This window comes from Aquarana catesbeiana, linkage group LG05 (assembly GCF_042186555.1).
Source record: "Aquarana catesbeiana isolate 2022-GZ linkage group LG05, ASM4218655v1, whole genome shotgun sequence".
Lineage (NCBI taxonomy): Eukaryota > Metazoa > Chordata > Amphibia > Anura > Ranidae > Aquarana > Aquarana catesbeiana.
In genome coordinates this window covers 562,173,931-562,196,741 of record NC_133328.1, presented here as the reverse complement: position 1 = coordinate 562,196,741, position 22,811 = coordinate 562,173,931, and the positions used below count along the sequence as shown (strand labels likewise).

Genomic DNA, 22,811 nt, shown 5'->3' with positions numbered 1-22,811 from the left:
AATGCCGGCACCAGGGACCAAAGCCCAGTAAAGAAACCATCCGGGTGAGGATAACGCTGGATCCTGGGGTAGATGAGTGTCCTATTATTAAAAACTGTAGCTGCTGACTTTTAATTTTTGAACAGATGACTGGACAACGACTATAAATTGAACACTAAATCCTTCTTTATATGGAAAGGATGAGAGAAAGTGCAGTGTAAATGAGTGTTAGAAGCCGGACAGATGTCTGAATCAATGAAAGAGCGTGTGATTGTGTTATTGTTCAAAACAGAGAACAGGATAAATCTAAAAAATTGGAAACCAATATCTCAGCTTAGCACAGATTACAAATTGATTGCTAAGGTAACGACAGATTGGTTAAGGGACATGTATTGGATAAGATGGTGTGTCAGGAGCAAGTATGTGCCGTGTCTGGGAGGATGATTGCAGAGACTTTGGTGAATTTGCGTGATGTGTTGTGAGATTGTAGGGAGAGAAAACAGTCAGTCGCGATGTTAGCCATGGACTTTGAGAAGGCACATGACAGGGTTTTGATGGGTTCATGTTTGGAGTGTTGGAATGAATAGAGGTGCCTGATATGATGATTGGTTGGATTAAATGTTTGTATGGAGATATAAGTAGAGTGGAGTGCAGGTGAATAGGTGGTTGACCAATGGGGTGGAGATTAATTTGGGGTGAGACAGGGGTGTCCTCTGTCTCCAGTGTTGTTTGTGTGTGTGATTGATCCATTGTTATGAATGTTGAAAAGTTTTAAGTTAGTTAGAGGAGTGGGTATGCTGAGAGGTGGGGGGAAATCTCTTAGCATGATTGGGAATATGGATGACATGATTATGGTGTAGTGTTGGGGGGTTGGAAAAAGTGAAATTATTGATTGGCATTTGAGATGGGGTTGTGTTAGTGGGAAGGGTGTGATGGAGAAATTAGAGTTCTTGGGGTAAAACGTGATGTAGTCCTATATGGGCAGAAGAGTTGGAAAGATGTTCTAGAAAAATAGAGGAAAAGTTAAACTTTTGGTCACTGCAGACTTTATTGTTGGTAGGCAAATTATTAATTATAAAATCCGTTATAATCCCAATTTTGCTATTTTTGTTTTATGTTTTTCAAGCACCCAATTGAATTTTAAAGCATATAATTAAGACTTGTTTTTAATTTGTTTGGTCTTCAAAAATAATAAAACTGAAACTGCAAAAGGTTGTGAAGAAATGATAAAAGGTGGTAAGAATGTTGTGTGTACTGAAAAGTGTGAAGTATGTGAGCTTTTTGGTGAGACTGAGTACGAAAGAGAATCTAGCGGTGTATATGATGAGTTATGTAGCAGGATACAAAATAAGGTAGTACTGAGTATTACCAGGGAGGCGGACTTTTTAGGCTAAGAAACAGTGGAGAAGATATAGCAGTATAAAAAATATAAATTTATTGAAAAATGCAAATATCTAAAAAACAAAATGACAGTTGTAACATAAAGCATCTATGATTATTGTGCAGTGAGCCCTTGTATGTCTACACGTTTCGCCATTAGGCTTCCTCGGGACATGGCCAAGGTTCACAGATGAGACAGAGAAGGAAATATGTCTGTATCTGAAATGAGATATAATATCATTAGACACACGCAACTAACACATAAACAACTAACACATGGTCTGCCTAGCCAAAAGGCCTGGAAGACTCCGTTCTTCTGGGACAGCCGAAGCCATCCCCGAATACTAAGTCAGGGGAGCTCTCCCAAAGAGAGACCCCCCAGAGGCAGGAGAGGAAGGAACCAGAGGGCCACACATCCTCCCCCTAGACATCAGGGTAAGCCCAAGGACTCACACCCTTCATCCAGTGAAAAACATACAAAAAAGTGAAAGTAACAAACGTGGGAGAAAAATAAATAGTAAAAATTAAAAAGTGGGCGTGCCCAAATTGTGCATTGACCTAGGCCAGGCCCTAAAAGGCACAGTGCAGAAAAAGCTTTAGTAAATGTGATCATGTGCCTTTTCACACCGTGGAGTCCCACACCCAAGTATTACTAAGAGCTCCCCTAGGGCGACCACTCCCAGGGGACACAAACACCGCGGACCCTCTGCCTTTCCAGCCAATGGCCAGACATGGTTGACCGTTCAAACCAGGAGGTAGTGGACCCTTCCAGCTTTCTCAGGGAGAACTTACTCCCGGCCTCCAATTACGTTCAGGCGCTCTGATTTCAGTTCCTTTCATGTACTAACCTTCCAGGTCCCCATTACTCCAGTGGATTTGCATAGCCACCACCTCAACCTAGATCAGATCAGGATAGTAGCACAGTGCCTCTACTGGATCACTGATAAGAACAGATACAACACTTGATCTTAGCCAAAAGGCTGAGAAGCAATTTTGAGTTGAGGGATTTGCCAAGGGAGGAATAGTGTGATATGAAGAAGGTTTTGAATATATTGGAAGAGAGAGAGATTGTAGGACAGACTGGGGATTTGAGTGAGAGAGGAAAGCATGGAAGGTGGTGAATGAGAGGGATTAAATGAATTGACATAAAGACATTTCTTGGTTGGTGGCACATAGATGCCTGCCTACCAGAGAGTTCCAAAGGAGGAGGAGACTTGTAGACAGTGAGGTATGTATTAGGGAAAGATATAGGGCTAGAGAGGGTGGGGAACATATGATGTGGAAATGCGGAGTATGCTAGGAAGTTGTGACAGGGTTTAAGGAATTTGATAGAAGGGTTGATTGGAGTACAGAATGTGTCTTTTCGAATAGTAGTGTGTGGTTGTGAGGAGCTAGAGAAAAATAAAGCAAGATTGTTATAGCTGTTAATAGGTGATGTGAACGAACATTTTTGGGATGTTTTACCAGTTGTGGACCAGCCGCCACAGTTTTACCGCGAAATCATGTTAGTATACGTGACATGTGTGGCCGGCGGGGGGGGCGCGTGCGCACGCCCCCCCCCCCGCCGGCCACGACGATCGGATTTGATCAATCCCCAGGCCCAGGCCGATTAAATCTGGCCTGGACCTGGTGATCGCTCCTGGCGAATGAGATCCTTCCCCTCGGGGGCGGACCGACCATTCGGGCACTCAGCCATGGAACGAGGACCCCATGCCACTAGGGGGGCCCATCAGAGTGGCCAGCCTCAGTAAAAGCAGGGACAGTGTGTAAAAATCTGTGTTTTTTTACATCTGTCCCTGAAATGTCCCTTGCCGACATCATTTTGCTGTAAAAAAAACAAGGCTATAGCTGCCCCGCCTCTGTACTGCCTCCTCAGCCAATGGGAACACAGTGCACACACCCCCTTCTTCACCCTGCTTATTTGATTTCAGAGCAGGAGATTGCCAACAGCTGGAGGAGAGGCGAGGGAGGAGGGGACACAGCCTGCAGTGTGGGAAGGGCTGCAACCTACTGGAAGGTAAGCTTGCTGAGCTGAACTAAGTGTATTTTTGTCAGTGGCTTACCCTGGTGAGCAGGAGGGAGGGGGAGGGTGTGTTTTTCCTCTAGCAGGGTTCCTCCTGTCTCTTAAGTTGTTAGATCGATTTTCTGTGTGAGAAGAGCCATGCTTCTGGAGGAAGGATGTTCTGAACTTCTCCCCCAATCTCTACTACCCTGCCTACTCATTACCTGCTCACGAATACACAGACACAGTCCCCTCCTCTCCTGTATTACCACATACAATAAAGGGTCTGTGAGCTGCTGGGGCACTACAAGTCCCAGCATGTCAGGAGATTGGGGCAACAGTGTGTTTCTTTTAGGCAGATTTTTGGGTGAAAAGTGATGGTGTGTGTGTGTGTGTGTGTATGTGTGTATATATGTATGGTGTGTGTCTGTGTTTATATATGTATGGTGTGTGTCTGTGTGTATATATGTATACTGTGTGTCTATGTTTATATATGTATACTGTGTGTCTATGTTTATATATGTATACTGTGTGTCTATGTGTATATATGTATACTGTGTGTCTATCAGTGGCGGTGCGTCCATAAGGTGGGCATGGGCGCTGCCCCCTCTCTCCTGGCACCTTTCTATCACCATAGATAGATTCATGCATTGCATGAACCTATCTATGGTCGCCGCTGACACCCCCTATTCAGGTGCCCGTGCCCCTTTTCGGGCACCTGAATTACAGCCGCGGGGGTGTTTTTGTGAAGCACCTGATTAGAGCCGTAGGCTCTAATAGGCGCCCAAAAAGGTAAACAGCGGGCGCCATGCCATGCTGTGTGTTGGCAAAGCGAAGGAATTCACTTTGCTAAGACTGAACCGCCTCTCAGCCAATCAGGTGCTCGAGTCTGTTACCTGTCACCTGATTGGCTGAAGCGTCAGGCGCTGTGATTATACATCTGATAGAGAGGACGGAAGAAGACATCAAGGAGCATGCAGGACACTGCCTCTGACCGCTGCGAGACAGGTAAGTGCTGGGCGATGCACACTGGCAGCATTTGATGGGGCACAGTAGTGGCAATTGATGGGCACACTGGCAGCATTTGATGGGGCACGGTAGCGGCAATTGATGGGCACACTGTCAGCATTTGATAGGGCACAGTAGTGGCAATTGATGGGCACACTGGCAGCATTTGATGGGGCAAAGTAGCGGCAATTGATGGGCACACTGGCAGCATTTGATGCGGCACAGTAGCAGCAATTGATGGGCACACTGGCAGCATTTGATGGAGCACAGTAGCAGCAATTGATGGGCACACTGGCAGCAATTGATGGGCACACTGGCAGCAATTGATGGGCACAGTAGCAGCAATTGATGGGCATACTGGCAGCAATTGATGGGCACAGTGACTGCGTTTGATGGGCACAGTGGCTGCATTTGATGGGCACAGTGGCGGCAATTTATGGGTACAGTGGCTGCGTTTGATGGCACAGTGGCTGCGTTTGGCACAGTGGCAGCGCTTGATGGTACAGTGGCTGTGCTTGATGGGCACAGTGGCTGTGCTTGATGGGCACAATGGCTGCGCTTGATGGGCACAATGGCAAAAACTGATGGGCACAGTAGCTGTGTTTGATGGGCACAGTGGCTGCAATTGATGTTGTTTTTTTTTCAGTTTGTTTGCGCCCCCCAAAAATTTTGAGCACCAGCCGCCACTGGTGTCTATGTGTATATATGTATAATGTGTGTGTGTGTCTATGTGTATGTATACTGTGTGTATGTATACTGTATGTTTCATGTGTGCCTACTGCCGCTAAACAGAAGTCGATCTAACAATCCTATGCCCGTGAAAAATCCATATGTTGCCATTCTGAAGCAGCTGAATGGTGAACTGCTGAGCCCAGCCTCGGATCAGGCAGCAGGGCAGGTCTGGGTGCGTGCCTATGCGGTGATATGGCACACATCAAGCATAGGTTTTATTCACACGCCCCACTGCCAGATCTGAGGCCAACCACAGCAGTTCACTATTTCGCTGGCTCTAAGACTCACTTGTCCAGTTCAGAGCCTGTAACAAGTGGATTTTTTTTTATATTTTAAAGGCCTTTTCCTGCCAGCTGCTTGCCACACCAAGCACTAAGGTGCAAAGGTGTGTGTAAGGGGACACTGATGACACACTGGGGGGGCTCTGCCATAAAGTAGGACTCTGCGGACTGTGATGTATAGGGAGGATGTTGGGACTTTGGTGTAAGGGAGGACTCTGATGTGAGCATTGCACTCATCCCGACTGCTGTACTCTATATGCTGTTTTGTTTGTTACTTACTGCTGGCATGGCGGCCACCTGTAAGCCTGGGGGCCCCATAATCTTTTATTGCCCGGGGGCCCCATGAGTTGTCAGTCTGCCCCTGCTTCCCCTGCATGTGTAAGTGTAAACACTAACAGGGGAAGTAATGTCATCTCTCCTTGTGTTGGTCTTTTCGTTCCAGACCGAATGGAGACAGCATCTAACAGTGAGTTGCACCAACACTACACAACATGGAAGTATAAGGCCAATCCTGATCTCATGCAATGATTTGTACTGGACAACTGCTGGATCCTACAGGCCACCAGTTGAATAATTTTTAGTACAAGTACCACAATGTTGCTTCAGTTGTACATATTGCTGGAACATATTCTACGGGCCTGGATGACAATGAGATTGTACAGTAGTCAGTTTCTGTGGAGCTGAAAAGAGCAAATTGAATTTTATTTGGTAGATCTTAAACATCATTAATGGCTAAAGACTTAAAACAACAAAACATTTTTAAGCTTGTATAGCAATGGTCTTTAAATTTTAATTATAGCTTTTCCCTCCTTTCACTTTCTTCTTTAATGTTTATATGTGTTGTACACAGCACAACTCGAGAATGGCAATAAGCAAGTGGCTTCTGGCTTCTACTTTCTTTGTTTTATTAACAACTCTCATTTAACTATCTGCTAATTGTATGGCAGCCTGTGTCGTAATTCAAACTGGGTCATCGCTGCTTCCTAATTAAATATGCTGAGTGATCTGCAAATTATCTTAAAAAATAATGGAATAATACATATAATAATAATAACATTACCAACAATAAATGTTTATGATATTTACAGTAAAAGGTACTTGACATCTTAAAGCTTAACTTAATCATATATAAAAGTTATTGTAGCTCTGTATCCTTTAATACATCCTTGATTTTTTTTTTTTTAATGCAAGCATTGTAAATACCTGAAGTTTATTTAGTATCAGCCTCTCGCAGTCCCTGTACAGCACATTGGGGGAGACAGAAGCAGCTCAAGAAGTCCACCTGATATGTTGCAGTGCAAGAGGAGCTCACCAGTCTGTTGCTTCTCTATTCTGAATATTAATGATATCATATGCTTCATACTGCAGTGGTGTCACCAGTTCCTAGGTAATTGTTAGACTGCATTCTAACCATTGTGGTTCAGCCTACAAAATGACTGCATCTACTATGTGTAGTGTAGGCACAGTCAATATTACTGGTGCTGGTTGAATAGGCTAAGAATATCCTTAGCGTTCTCTTTGTGAAATTTCCAGAGGTTATGTTGCCCTCAAGCACATATGAGCAATAGACCTCCTACATACAGGAGTCATCCATTGTCATGAATCTTGTAATATGACTTTTAGCATAGTACTCAATGTGCTACCATGGGCAGTATGCTCATTGCATTATGTACAGAGCTGACTTTAGATTTAAACCTTTTTATTGAGTTTATATAACAAAGAAAGCCATCAACAGTGGGAAATAGTAGACAGGCACTTGGGTACGTTTTTTATTAATGTTATTACAGAAACATCAATAACAAAGCTTTTGGCTTAGGTATAAAGAAAGTTATGGTTATGACAGAACATTTGAATTTATTGATTGCATTATAAGCAAATGAACAATATCAATTCAAGTTTTGTTACATAACCAGCACACAGCGTCAAAGAGTAAACAAAGTACAATGGTAAACAAAAGTTTTATGTGGTCACCAGATAAAAAAGCAAAAAAAAAAAAATGTGGGGGGAGGGGGTAGGAAGAGAGAAGGAATGGGGGGAACTAGCAGGATAGGTGGAAAAGAAATTCAAGTGAGAAACAAAAGGTAAAAGTAGATGTAGTTAAAGTCCCAAAGTTGCACTAGACCCTCTCCAGGCTTCCCGGTATAATCAAATTTCGACTGGGTATTGTTAAGGGTACACAAGAGTTTATTATTAAATAATCATTATCCAGTTCAGTTTCTGTGTAACATTTTTGATTGATACTGACTGACTATTTCCAGCACCTAGCAATGACTATTCTTGCTACCAGAATAATATAGGATATTATTTATCTTAAGTGTTTGGAAGTATCGATGTCCAATTTTTGAAAAATAGCTATTTTAGAACCTGGTGATTTTGGGGCATTGCCAACAGATGTGGAACATGTTTCCTATTTGACCCAGCACCTAAGGCAAGAAGGGGATGTTTGCAGGCAAACTTTAGCTAGTCCGGTAAGAACCATGCACCACCTTAATAATGTTTTATAGTTAGATTCTACCAGGGTTGTGTAAAGAGACACATTTGACAAATTCTTGGGAACATTTTGTCACTCCTCTAGCTCAAAGGTAGATCCCGAGTCTCTTATCCATTGGGTCATATAGGAAAGTTTGCACATTGGGGTGATCAAAAGTTTGTAGAGGGTAGATATATAACCCTTTGTTAGTGTGGTAGATTGGCAAGAGAGTTCAAAGGATGTTAGGGTAAGTGGTGGAGTGGCCTGTTTTAGTTTAGGTGCCAAGAATTACATGACTTGACAATAACAAAACATTTAATTGGGAGTTATTTTGAGTTTATTTTCATAATGCTCAAGGGGGTATGGCTCATTTCCAAAAAGAAAATCCCCTATTCAATACAACCCTTTATTTCCCCAGCATTTCTATCCCAGACAGCACGTATATAAAGTGAAGGACAGGAGATGGAAAGTTGCAATTTGCCAGGAATCCATATCAATACCTTGACAGAGCTTCTAGGGCAAACAGACTCTTCTATAGCGGTATAGGGGTGTAACAGAGCTAAATTTAAAGTCTTCCATAAAAAAGCCTTCAGAGAAACAAGTGAGAAACGTGTTACCTAAACTAAAGGTGTTATGACTCTTATCAGCAGCCTCTGCATGCCCCATAGCAGTTTTCCCATTGGATTTATCAAAAATACAAATTACCAAAATGGTCACAACTCCTTCTCATAGATACTCGAAGGAAGCACTGCAGGTACTGCCAACCTGATCTGGTGCTGAGTTTAACCCAAAATATCATGGGCTTACCTGTCCCTGTAGACCAGGGGTCTCCATACTTTCTAAACAAAGGGCCAGTTTACCATCCTTCAGGTTTTAGGTGGGCCGGACTAGGGCCAGTGGGAGTAGAAAGTTTCCTGGTGTCAGTGGGCTTAAACAATACCCTATCTTTGGTGTCAGTGGGAGGACTAGTGCCTCATCATTGATGTGAGTGGAAGGAATAGTGGCTCATCATTGGTGTCAATAGAAAGAATTCTGCCCCATCAATGGTGTTAGTGGGAAGAATTTTGCCCTTTTGATGGTGTCAGTGGGAGGAATAGTGCCCTATTGTTGGTGTCAGTGACAAGAAGTATGCTCCATTGTTGATATCAGCAGATGAAATGGTGCCCCAAGGGCCGGATAAAAGCAAGCAAAGGGCCCCCCAGGGACGCAGTTTGGACACCGCTGCTGTAGACAATAGGGTGAACAATGCAAAGATGCCAAAATTCTGAAAAAATTAGGATAGCACTTTAGGCTGTTAGAGAGACCACACTCTGCCATTGTGGCAATATGGTTGTGTGAACTGTCTGTGGGTATTTCCTCAAGGGGTTTGTTTCAAAATCATTCCCTTTTTCACTTATACATTAATAAAATGGGGTGTTAAAATGATAAAGTATTTCATAAGCTGAATAAGCTGACTACTGTACTTTTATTAAGGAATGTTATGTTACAAAATGGTGTGGTCTTACCCAAAATACAATGTCCTCATCACAAACAATCCTTATTCCTAATATAATAAACAATGCAAAAAAGTCTTGCCATTTAAAGTAAGCACCTGCTATTTGGATTTAATAGGACTTCAAATGGCATCATGCAATGTTAATCTTTTTTCTGTCAGAGCTCAAAAATATGTGGACATTTTTAACTTCTATCTCAACATTTTAAGGCAACCACCCTGTCTGCACCACAATGAAATTAGAACTTACTATAAAGCTAAAAGTACAGTATGTGGACATGCCTCCAAATTATTATTATACACGATTTCTATAGTGCCAACAGTTTACGCGGCGCTTTACAACGTAGAGGGGGACAGCACAATTACAGTAGAGTTCAATACAGAAGGGACAGGAGGGCCCTGCTTGTAGAGCTTACATTCGAAAGGGAGGGGGTGGTGGTACAAAAGGTAATAGATGCAGGGAATGATTTGATGGGGTGGCTCAGGGACAGTTGTTAGTAAGTGACTTTTCAGGGATCTCCTAAAGGTGGACAGGTTGGGACTGATCGCATTTACCGGGGCAGGGAGTTCCACAGGATGGGAGAGGCTCTGGAGAAGTCCTGAAAGCGAGCATGAGAAGAGGTAACAAGGGAGCTAGAGAGCAGGAGGTCCTGGGAGGTGTGGTGGGGACGATTTGGGCGATATCTGCAGATGAGGTTGGTGATGTAGCTAGGGGCGATGTTGTAGATGGCCTTGTATGTTGTGGTTAGCGTTTTGAATTTTATACGGTGGGGTAGGGGAAGCCAGTGAAGGAATTTGCAGAGAGGGGCAGCAGTCATTGATCTATTAGTGAGGTGTATTAGTCTAGCAGCAGCAGCATTCATAATAGACTGAAGGGGGGATAGCCTACATTAGGGTAGGCAATTAAGGAGAGAGTTGCAGTAGTCAAGGCGGGAAATAATCAAGGAGTGAATAAGTTGCTTTGTGGTATCATTAGTCAGGAAGGATCAAATTCTGGAGATGTTAAGGCGACAGGATTTAGCCAGTGATTGGATGTGGGGGCTAAAGGAGAGGTCAGAGTCAAGGACTACACCCAGCACCCTGGCATGTGTGGAGGGACCAATGGTTGTGCTGTTGATCTTAATGGTAAAGTCTTGAAGGGGGGACCGGGAAGGAGGAAATATTACAAGCTCGGTTTTAGAAAGATTGAGTTTGAGAAAGTGGTGTGACATCCATACCGATATGTCATTCAGTAAGTTTGAAATCCATGAGATCGAGGGGGTGAGTTGAGGAGTGGAGAGATCTGGGTGTCATCAGCGTAGAGGTGGTATTGGAAGCCATGGGAGGTTATCAACTGGCCCAGGGAAGAGGTATAGAGCGAAAATAGGAGGGGTCCAAGGACAGAGCCCAGGGGTACCCCAAAAGACAGAGGAAGAGGAGTGGAGGAGATGGAGTTGTAAGTGACACTGAAAGTGCACTGAGATAGGTAGGAGGAGAACCAAGATAAAGCAGAATCACAGAGGCCAATGGAGTGTAGTTTGCTGAGGAGGAGCATGTGGTCAACTGTGTCGAAAGGCAGCAGAGAGGTCTAAGAGTATGAGTATGGAGTAATGGCCATTGGCCATAATGGCGGGGAAGGAAAGGTGCCGGAGGAGAGGGAGAGGTTGAAGATGTGGGTTAGGGAATTTAGGATAGAGTTTGAAGCTGGTTGCAGTAATTGTGAGGGGACAGGGTCCAGGGGACAGGTGGTGAAGGGGGCCATGGAGAAGAGTTTATCAATTTCATTGGTGGTAACTGGGCAGAAGGAGGAGAGTATTGATTGTGGTGTTGGACCTGATGTGTTGGGTAGGGGAGGAAGTTGAATGCTGAATATCTCCTTGCGAATTGTGTCGATTTTGCTTTTGAAATAGTTGGCAATCTGTTGAGCAGTAAGCAAGTTGGTGGGTGGGGGCAGTGGGGGTGAAGTAAGGAATTAAGGGTAGAAAAGAGTTGATGAGGTTTGGATGAGAGGGTTTTGATGAGAGTGTTGTAGTAGGTTTGTTTAGCAGTGTGGAGGCAGGAGTTGTATTTGAGAAGGGCAGATTTGTAGAGGGTAAAGTCTTGCAGGGGCTTACAGTATCTCACAAAAGTGAGTACACCCCTCACATTTTTGTAAATATTTTATTATATCTTTTCATATGACAACACTGAAGAAATTACACTTTGCTACAATGTAAAGTAGTGAGTGTACAGCTTGTATAACTGTAAATTTGCTGTCCTCTCAAAATAACTCAACACACAACCATTAATGTCTAAACCACTGGCAACAAAAGTGAGTACACCCCTAAGTGAAAATGTCCAGATTGGGTCCAAAGTGTCAATATTTTGTGTGGCCACTATTATTTTCCAGCACTGCCTTAACCCTCTTGGGCATGGGGTTCACCAGAGCTTCACAGGTTGCCACTGGAGTCCTCTTCCACTCCTCCATGAGGACATCACGGAGCTGTTGAATGTTAGAGACCTTGCGCTCCTCCACCTTCCTTTTGAGGATGCCCCACAGATGCTCAATAGGGTTTAGGACTGAAGACATGCTTGGCCAATCTATCACCTTTACTATCAGCTTCTTTAGCAAGGTAGTGGTGTGTTTGGGGTCGTTATCATGTTGGAATCCTGCCCTGCGGCCCAGTCTCTGAAGGGAGGGGATCATGCTGTGCTTCAGTATGTCACAGTACATGTTGGCATTCATGGTTTCCTCAATGAACTGTAGCTCCCCAGTGCCGGCAGCACTCATGCAGCCCCAGACCATGACACTCCCACCACCATGCTTGACTGTAGGCAAGACACACTTGGCTTTGTACTCCTCACCTGGTTGCCGCCACACATGCTTGACACCATCTGAACCAAATAAGTTTATCTTGGTCTCATCATATCACAGGACATGGTTCCAGTAATCAATGTCCTTAATTTGCTTGTTTTCAGCAAACTGTTTGCGGGCTTTCTTGAGCATCATCTTTAGAAGAGTCTTACTTCTGGGATGACAGCCATGCACACCAATTTGATGCAGTGTGCGGCATTCGGTCTGAGCACTGACAGGCTGACCCCCCACCCCTTCAAGCTCTGCAGCAATGCTGGCAGCACACATATGTTTATTTCCCAAAGACAACCTCTGGATATGACGCTGAGCATGTGCACTCAACTTCTTTAGTCAACCATGGCGAGGCCTCTTCTGAGTGGAACCTGTCCTGTTAAGCCGCTGAATGGTCTTGGCCACCGTGCTGAAGCTCAGTTTCAGGGTCTTGGCAGTCTTCTTATAGCCTAGGCCATCTTTATGTTGTCACATGAAAAGATATATTAAAATATTTACAAAAATGTGCGGGGTGTACTCACTTTTGTGAGATACTGTAGATTTACACCATGCTCGCTCAAGAGCATGGCTGCGTCTCTTGAGACTTCTGGTGTCATCTGTTTGCCAGGGTTGTGGCAGATGGGGCCTGGTTCTACGTGTAGAAAGAGGAGCAAGTACTTCTAGGGAGGATGACAGCGTGTTGTTGTAGACGGAAGTGGTTAGGTCATGGGCAGGACAAGGGTGCAATTTCGTAAAGGCCATCAGTAGCAGAGTGAAGAAGGAAAGGGTTGAGGTTGGGAAGGTTTCTGCGGGTAGTGGTTTGTGGGTTGGCAGCATGGGAGGTAGGAGACAAGGAGAGTGAGAAACGGATACGGTTGTGATCTGAGAGAGGAAAGGGGGTGTTAGAGAGGTTGCAGTTGAGTGCAGCAATGGGAGAATACGAGGTCGAGAGTATTGCCGTTGGAGTGAGTGGTGGTTTATGTCCATTGTGTTAGGTTAAAAGAGGAGGTTAGGTTGAGGAGTTGAGAAGTGGTTGCAGTATTAACATTGATTGGAATGTTAAAGTCACCTAAGATGATGGCAGGTACTTCAGACTGGAGAAAGTAGGGTAGCCATGCAGAGAAGTCATCCAGAAAGCGTGACACTGGTCCAGGAGGCCGATAAATGACTGTGACCCTCAGACAAACTGGAGAGAAAAAACGAATGCAGTGCACTTCGAAAGAGCAGGGGAAAAGAGAGGGAGGTGTGGGAAGAGTTCATGTGTCTACAGTGAGAGTACTGGAACTGCTACAGTGTACAAAGATATTTTAGACAATTGTGTGTCTCTAACAATTTGGGGAAGGCCCACCAGAGTTTGCTATAGGAGCTTCACATTTCCTATGCTTCATGGTACCCCCTAATTTTCCTGTGGTGGTGCCACCTTACTGATACTATCTTGAAAACTATGACTCAGCTTCAGCATAAATTTATATTTCAAAGACAGTATTTCTTTATAAAATTCAGGTACCTTGAATTAATGGGGTCTTGGGGATTTATTAAGATTATGTATACAGTGCCTTGACAACGCATTCATACCCCTTGAAATTTTCCACATTTTGTCATGTTACAACCAAAAACGTAAATGTATTTTATTGGGATTTTATGTGATAGACCAACACAAAGTGGCACATAATTGTGAAGAGGAAGGAAAATGATAAATTGTTCTCAATATTTTTTACAAATAAATATCTAAAAAGTGTGGCATGCATTTGTATTCAGCCCCCTTTACTCCGATACCCCTAACTAAAATCTAGTGGAACCAATTGCCTTCAGAAGTCACCTAATTAATAAATAGAGCCCACCTGTGTTAAGGAAATTTGTAAGTTCTGTATATAATTGTATTCTATTTTGTATGTATTGCACACTGCCCTCACTGTGCACACGGCACTAATAATGTTTTCATTACATGTTTGCATTCTTTTGAGTCCTGATTAGAATTAGTCTGCCTATGTTACGCCCCTTGTTACCATAAAAGTACAATTAATAATCTCCTTGCCTAGGAGAAGGATTTGCAGGTGACCCTGAGAATCCGAAACGAGGAGCTTTAGACGATCCGGGAATTTCTGATAATCAGCCGGCTGAGGTAAGCCTTCTGCTTACATTTGAGTTATCAGACTTCCTTGATCGGTAAGGCATTTTTGGGACAAAGGGTACCTATTTTACTCCCCTTAATTCAACTGTATTGATTGGTGGTTATATGTTATCTTGTCACTGTCTACTGTCCAATGGAGTGTTATAGATAAGAAAGGGAAGATTAGTGCTGTTCACAGGTATATGTAGTACATCTGCTAGATAATGTAGTTTATAGGCAAGAGGGTATAGGCACACGTAGAGAAGACTGGCCAGTCATCATGGGCATTAAATTAAGTAAGGGAATGAAGTCTAAGAGACCCTCAAAAATGCCCAGGGCAAGAGGAGCGCTATAAAACATATGAACCGAAGGTGCGGTTCCACCTACACTGAGCCCCTAGATTAATGGTTAAAGTGGACAGGGATCCACAATGGGTAACTGGGTTACCACCAAAGTCCACAAGGACTAAGAATCATGCAGAGTAAACAGATAGAGAAACAGCTATCTATGTGAGCAGGATGGATCAAGGGTGACAATTAACACTAGAAAGAAAGGGACATTTTGATGTTAAGTTCTGGGATGAATTTGGGGTCAGGCACTACAACTAGTAAGCCAAGAAACAGAGAAATGAGAGTTAAAACAGAATACTTAATATGTTGTCAGAGAGGGAAGATGTTATGAGCACTATGGCTGCCCGTCTGATCATAGAATCATAGAAGCTAGAGTATGTGAAGTATGGGATTACAATACATGGGATGCAAAGGATATCTGAACAAAATAAGGAAAGCAGAATTTAAGCAGGGGAATATTAAAGATTTAAAAGAAAGTGAGAGAATGATATGCATGTGTTGTGTACAAATGGGAAAAATGTAAGCGATTTTAGAGAGATAACAAGATTAAGACGAGGTTGTTAATTTATGTAATAATATGTAACAAAGCCAAGATGGATGGGATATCTAATAAGTTTTTCTACAAAAATGAAATCTAAAGGTCTGATAATAACTTGATGTGGGGTCCATGATGTCAGAGTAATAATAAATAAAATTTAAATATAACAGACCCATCACATCAAGTCCACACACCCTGTTAGGATAGATGCCACCTGCAGCCAGTTGTTTTATAGTTTTTGATGTGGCTGAGAACTTTCTGTTCTGTCATATACAGATTTATTGGCCCTTTTTTTTAATTTATTTTTATTTTTGAAATCCAAAACTGAATGTGTGGATTGTGAAATGATGTGCCCCTTTTCCTTGTAAGTGCAGTGGTATAAGCAGAAGAATATTTTGGATTCATGGACATCTCTGCATGAATGCAGGGTATTGTTATCATTTATTATAATATTGCTAGGAAAAAGTTATCTTTTTGAAACATGAAACTGGAGTTCTTACACAAACAGCATGACAGAAAACAAGCCATTGTAATATATTTATGCAAGCTGGACCCAGTAATGAAGGGTTCACCCCAATATATCAGAGCTGTAGCTTTTATGCAAATGTGCTATTAGACAAAGTTAGACATTATTTTGGTCAAATATTTAATTTTTAATGGTCCCACATTCTGCGCAGCAAATATACAGCTAACTAAATGTTTGTCTAATGAAAGGTTTAAAATATGAACTTGTTTTGTTTGTTTGTGTACAAATCTAACAATGAAAAATGCGTAAATTTGAATCCAGCCACCTTATTGCCTCTATTGGAGGAAGCTGGAGACAAAGGAAAACCACATGTGTTAAATTGATGACGTGGGAATCAGCTGCTGTGAGCCCAGTACAGGACACACTCCCTGAAGACCCAGATATTTCATATTTTTGTAGAGTTATTCCCGGTTTTATACTAAGTATGCAGTTTATCACACAGAAGGATACTCTGTATTCAGAGTTATTGGATCCTTTTTCCCAGCTCAAGAAGCAGAGCTCCATTTTTTGGCAAAGCCTGTGAGCTATGAAAAGAGTATATATTTATATAGATAGTAGAGGATTAAAGAGCTTTTGGTTCCATTTGAAGGGCCAGAAGTTTGTTTTTACTTCGGCAGGTAAACCAATCAAGCATGCTAAGTTAATTTGATCGGCTGTTTTCAGCCTTCCAGGTTCTTGCTGAGGTAGACATACTAACATTAAAATTCACACATGGAAGCAGACCAGGTGACTAAGGATGCTACATTACAGCCCTGGACACTTGCTGGGTCTGTGTAACTCACAGATTCCCCCTCTAGTTCTGGCCCAGTATAGCTGGGATTAATAATGCAACTTTAAGCACCCCAGAATGAGAAGAACAAGTGGTCCTCAGGGGGCAATTTTTTATGAATCAGGACTTTGGAAAAGGTGATCATTTTTTGTCTGCCAGTCACTCATTTCCCTCCAGCTTGACAGATGGACTGTGTCATCAGTCACAAGTAGTTATGGCTGCCTTACTAAATGAGCATGGGATAGAGCCAGGGTTCACCACAGTTGTTTTTTTTTATAACATACCACTTCTTGTTTTATCTGTTACCAAAGGTGTTACCAAAAGCTGAACATCCCTTCCAGAGATTACAAAAAGATATATCCAGATGCCCAAGTCAGGATCTTATGAGTGTAGCAATAACTCTCGGCAGAGCTGCTGGTTTAAGCGGGCTTGTTACCTTCACTCTCCTTCCCTTTGTTCCACCGGGTCTAGGGTTCCATTGAGTTTACCTCTGGACGATACACGCACCAACACTTGAGTACGTTTTCAATGCTTTATTGAACAATTAACATAGGAAGTAGTAGGAAAGAGGCAGAAGGGAAACTCAAATACCTCTCTGTAGCCTTCTTGACAAATGTCCTTTAGGGTTGAATATTATAGTAGAATGCGCTCCCCTTGTGGGACACACTCCTTGCTCGCCTGGATAGGCCTCTCTCACTTGCCTAGCAGCCAGTACGTAGCACGAACAAAAGTCTCTGCCACAGACTTGCTTGAGATGAACCCGTACGATCCTCTGCCACAGGATGTATTGGTTTTTGCGGTGAATGTCAGTCACAGTGCTTGAACCTTTAAGCCAAACCGGCAACACTATGCTGTAAAGTTACTTTAGGATATGTCCTCCAACCGAGTCACCAGGCCCCTCTCCAGACCATCCTTCCATGACGGGTTCCCCCCTGGGATCTCCTCAGTTGTACAGCTTCTTCACTCTGGATAGACAGCTCAGGACCATTCCTCGGCTGCTGTAGTAGGCCCCAGACATGCTTCTGGGTCCACCTATGCGCCACAGCGACGCGGGCCTCCGGAACGGAGGACCACGAGGTAGCACTCTAACGCATACCTGTCGGCCAGGAGGGCCAGCAGGTGGCTGTAAAACGGACCCTAAAACATGGCGTCTGGTCCATAAATACCCTCTCCCAGAATGCAACTCAGAGGACCACCTCCACCGAGTTGTCTCCGGGACAGAGGAGCACCCATACGCTTTGACACGTTGCCTTTCCAACACTAGCCGATAGTAACAATGACACCCACCTGCCCAGTATGGAAACACATGCAACCTCAGCCAAGCTGGAACAGAAGCAAATCTAACTTCCCTAACAAACAATTTACTAAATTTACCTATAAGATGGTAGATCGCAAATCTACCAGCGCTACACGAGTATGCATTTTGTCTGTATGGACATGTTTTCTGGTTGTCCAGTGGCAAATGCTACTGCAAAGGCCACAGTAAAAAGAGTTATCAGAAGTAGTTTGTAATTACAGAGTGCCAGAATCTACAGAAAGTAACAGAGGAAATTATATTTATAGGAGAGTCCTTACTCGAAGTGTTGAGGTTTTATTTTTACACTCCCTACAATTTAGTGGAAAAGTAAGGTAAGAAACTAGAAAACTTTTGCCTGAATGTTTTCTTATATTTTATCAAGCCCCTAAGGGGACGTTGGACTCTCTCCCTATGGGATTTTGTTTGGGAGTGTGTTACTCACTTGCTTATATTTTGTCTCAGCAGCTGAAGTCCTCCATTCGAATCTCATAGAGAAAGTTACTGAACTTTTAAAGTTTTTTTTTGACAAGCTCATTTATGTGTTTTCTCCTCAATTACAGATCCTAAAAGCTTGGAAGGATCTAAAACTAAAGCCAGGTGACTTGTGAATTTTTAGGAGACATTTATATATAAGGAAAAGTTTGGAGACTCAATACAGCATCTATTTCATGTACAGTTGTGCAAAACTTGAAGGAAAAGTCACCTGGATCCACACCAGACACCGCAAAAATGACTAAATTAAAGAAATCTCTGTGCTTGATTTGTTTCCATCTTTGAATCACAGTCTATGGTACTATTTATTCAAATACTAATTGTAAGGGATATATATATATATATATATATATATATATATATATATATATATATATATATATATATAATGATTTGAAATGTAGTTTAGCCATGTTGAAGTCATATTTGTCTTGTGTACGTCTTCCATTTTATGTAGAATTGTCTGTGTTTACATATGCTGATAAGTCAGCATAAGAAAAAACAATAGAATCGCGCTAATAAAAGTGAAGTTAATCAAATGAATAAGAAGCAAACATATACTGAATACAGTGCTGGATCTATACAATACACTTCACTCATGTATAATAATGCTATACCACAAAATTGTGACATGTGAACAAACAAAAATGTATGAACAAAATTATGTGAAAAAATTTATAATAAGGTGAAAATTAGGAGTTGAGTCCTCATACACATAAAGTCCCATAAATAAAGTGACTTGTGCCAAAGTAAATCTTGAAAAGAAGAAGTCCGCCACCAATACAGAACTGGTAACTGCTTACCGAAACCCCATGATCCCCCACCACAGAGGATCAGGGGAGGCTGGTATATAATAACTCCTGCAGGATATGACCAACGGGACAGCTGCTGGACTAATTGGAAGATGATGGCTGTATATAGACCTCCTCTGGAAAGCTCCTGGTGTTCCCAGCCCTCCTCACAAAACGATAGGCTCAACCATAGTTGTACATGGTAAAAAAGAACATAGGCTCTCCCATAATGTAAAATCCAGAGGCTGGCTGGTCTCCAGACTCTCAGGCAGTAACATCATGTGCACTGCTTGGTCAGTATGCCAACAATTAAGCAGAAGGCCATTCTGGTCAGAGGAGTGTTCAGCCATTACTCTGTAAATATGTTTTATCAACCATTTGTTTTTCACAACGAAAAGTCATTTTGTAATGAAAAAGCTGCTTAGCTATTATTTTCTCCAAAATTGAGTTTTTTTTTGCGTCTTTGGCCAGGACTACCTCCACCAGTGGGTGTTCCCGGTTAAAGGTGATAGCAGGTATGGTTAGTGATCAAAATATTGATCAAAAGAGAGGAGACTGTGTTAAGGAAATTTGTAAGTTCTTTATATAATTAAAATATATAAAAGAACCGCGCTAAATAAGATTGATGATTAAATAAATGAAAACCATAAAGTGATCACAAATACTATACTTAAATAGCAACACGATGTAAAAAATCAAAACACTGTGCTATGAGCCACATAGGTATAATATAATTGTGGAAAAAACATAATTAGAATAAGGAAATCAAAAAAAATCTCATTTAGGGAGTGGACATTCTGACAAGAACAACTTAATGAAAGTCGCCCTATCAGAATCCGTCCATAGAGATTAGGATAACGCCATCTAGTGGGGATCAATCAATTAACATTCTTTTAAAGCAACACAAATTCTATTCGAAAAGATGAATAGTTATTGCTATGATGACCAAGGGGCCTATAGCAATCCCTAGAAATTATGGATCATCTCATTTCTCCGCTATGTATCAGAAAAAAGAGGTTATCTTAAGTATAGGAACATAAAAAAACTATAAAAACAAATAGGCTAAATAGCCATAAAACCATATGTGCCTCAAAGAAAGGGGGGTTGTTATACCCACTCAGCTATCCTATAAGGTAGATAAATATTAAATTATTAAAGGAACCTCTACTAGGAATGAGGTATATCGGATGTTAGGTGGACTTAGGTAGGTACCTTATCCGGTATTCTAATAAAACATTGGCACTCAATATAAAAACCCATATTGATATATATCAGCTCAGCCACCATTCCAGGAAGGTTACAACTCTCAAAAAATTGAGCCTTTATCAGGAATGGGGCATGCCAGATATTAGCTAGACTTATATGAATGTCCCAACCATATGGCGGTCATTACTCAAACCCTGGACATTATATGGTGTGAAACATACGTATTCTCAGAATAAGGCCATACTATATTGGAAAGTCGAGACCTTAACTGTTAAATTAACCAACAACTTAAGGCCTGAGGGGGGCAAAACCGGTAACAGCTGGTGGGCATTACCCAGTTGGCAATAGAGCAAGGCTACCAAAGGGTCAGAGCAGGTTTACATTAAACAACATAATCTAAATTATATATCATAACTAGTCAACATTCCCAAACCTTCACAGTCAATGGATACATTTTCATATATATGCAACTCTCACAGCCCTATAGGCGTATTATAAACATGTGAATTCATGAGTTGTCAAGAAAGGCGTTGAGGTCTACTTCAACGTTGAGTCCAAACGGAGTATAACACCTAAGCCTGTATATCCAGGCCATCTCAAGCCTAGAGATCCCCCTTAACAGGGAACCGCCTCTCCAGGGTGTGGTATACCTATCAATCCCCAGAAATATGGTCTTCCTAGGGTCACGATTGTGAGTTTCCAGATAATGTCTGGAGACTGGATGTTTGGGAAAACCAGCCAGGATGTTGGTTACATGCTCGTTGAGCCTTACGGAGAGAGGGCGCTTTGTCCTCCCTACGTATTGCAATCCACACGGGCATTGCAATAAATACACCACACGCTCAGTAGAGCATGTAATAAAGGTTTTGATCTCAAACTCAGCCAACGTACTGGTAGAAATGAACTTATGTGTCCTCCTATGTGTGCATCCACTCAGGGAGCATATTCTACATTTTTTGCATTGGTAAAAACCAGTCATATACTCAAAAAAACCCTTCTTAATTGGGGGAGGGTCAAGGATGTTGGGGGCCACTCTCCCTCTAAGTGAGGGAGCCCCTTTATATACCATTTGTGGCTTAGCCGGGAGAATGGTACCCAATACAGGGTCATTACGAAGGACATGCCAATATTTATTGATCAGCTTCGCCACATTTCTATGCTGTAAAGAATAAGTGGTTATAAACGGTACAGATGGAGTCCTATCTTTATTGGGAACCTTATCACTAAGTAGAGTGCGCCTATCGATAGTAGCAACCTCATCCAATGTGGTTCTAAGGGACACCTCCGAGTAGCCTTTCTCAAGGAAACGTTCAATCAAGACATTGGCCTGAATTAAAAATTCCTCATGGTCTGAACAATTCCGTTTCAGACGTATGAGTTGGCTTTTCGGTACTGACCTTAACCAGGTTTCGTGATGGCAGCTATCTGTAGGTATGTAAGAATTACGGTCAGTATTCTTAAAAAAGGTTGCTGTGGAAAATTGTCCATCTTTAATACTTATCCTAAGATCTAAGAAGTTGATCTCAGTCTGACTTGCCTCGTAAGTGAATCTTATGCCACGATTATTGTCATTCAGCATATTCATAAAGATATCCAGATCATGGCGGTCACCATCCCATAGGAGGAGGACGTCATCTATATATCTAGCCCACAAAGCCACCTGTGGTCTCCGATGGGCATAGATGACATCCTCCTCCCATAGGGCCATAAAGAGGTTAGCCAGGCTCGGGGCGTATTTAGCCCCCATGGCGACCCCTCTATCTTGTCTGTAAAACTGACCCCCAAACCAAAAATAGTTCCGGGTAGCCACAAAGTGAAGTAACTGCATGATGAAACAAACCTGTTCATCAAATAATGCGGAGTCGCGCCTTAAATAATACTCAACCGCAAATAACCCCAAGTTATGTGGTATCACTGTATATAATGAAGCGACATCAGCTGTCACTAGCCAACACCCTGATTTAGGGGTAACGTTAGAAAGTAGGTTGATCACATGACGGGAATCTCTTAAATATGACGGCATTTTGGAAACCAGGGGTTGCAAAAAGAAATCGATATACCTGCCCACCCGGGATGAGATAGAATCAATGCCACTAACAATAGGGCGTCCCGGGGGGCAGGTAGGATGCTTGTGGATTTTTGGCAAATAATAAATAACTGGGGTGCGTGGGGCCTTAGGAACCAAATATGATCTTTCCTTACTATTCAGGACACCCAGCTCGAAGCCATATTGAACAATAGCTTCGAGTTCCCTTTTATATTGTACCTTAGGGTCTGATCTAAGGGGGGTGTATGTGTCACGATCACCCAAAATCCTCGACATCTCCGCAAGGTAGTCCTTTTTGTCTAACACAATAATACCCCCCCCTTTATCGGCGGGTCTTATTATTAAATTCTTATTTTCACATAGGGAGTTCAAACCTAATTTCAACTCACTATTGAAATGTACTTTTTTCAGGGGTAATTGCTCCAAATCTCTGAGGAGGAGGTCCCTAAATACCCTCAAGGAGGGGGCCATAGCACCCGGGGGGTTGAATAAAGACGCATTAGCCAATCCCGAATGACGGTATTCAGTGGAATGGGAC

General features: G+C 42.5%; 1 pseudogene; it reads right to left on the bottom strand.

The window, feature by feature from the left end:
• Positions 1–2,228: 2,228 nt before the first annotated feature.
• On the bottom strand, positions 2,229–2,351 carry LOC141146437 (U2 spliceosomal RNA; annotated as a pseudogene).
• Positions 2,352–22,811: the final 20,460 nt, after the last annotated feature.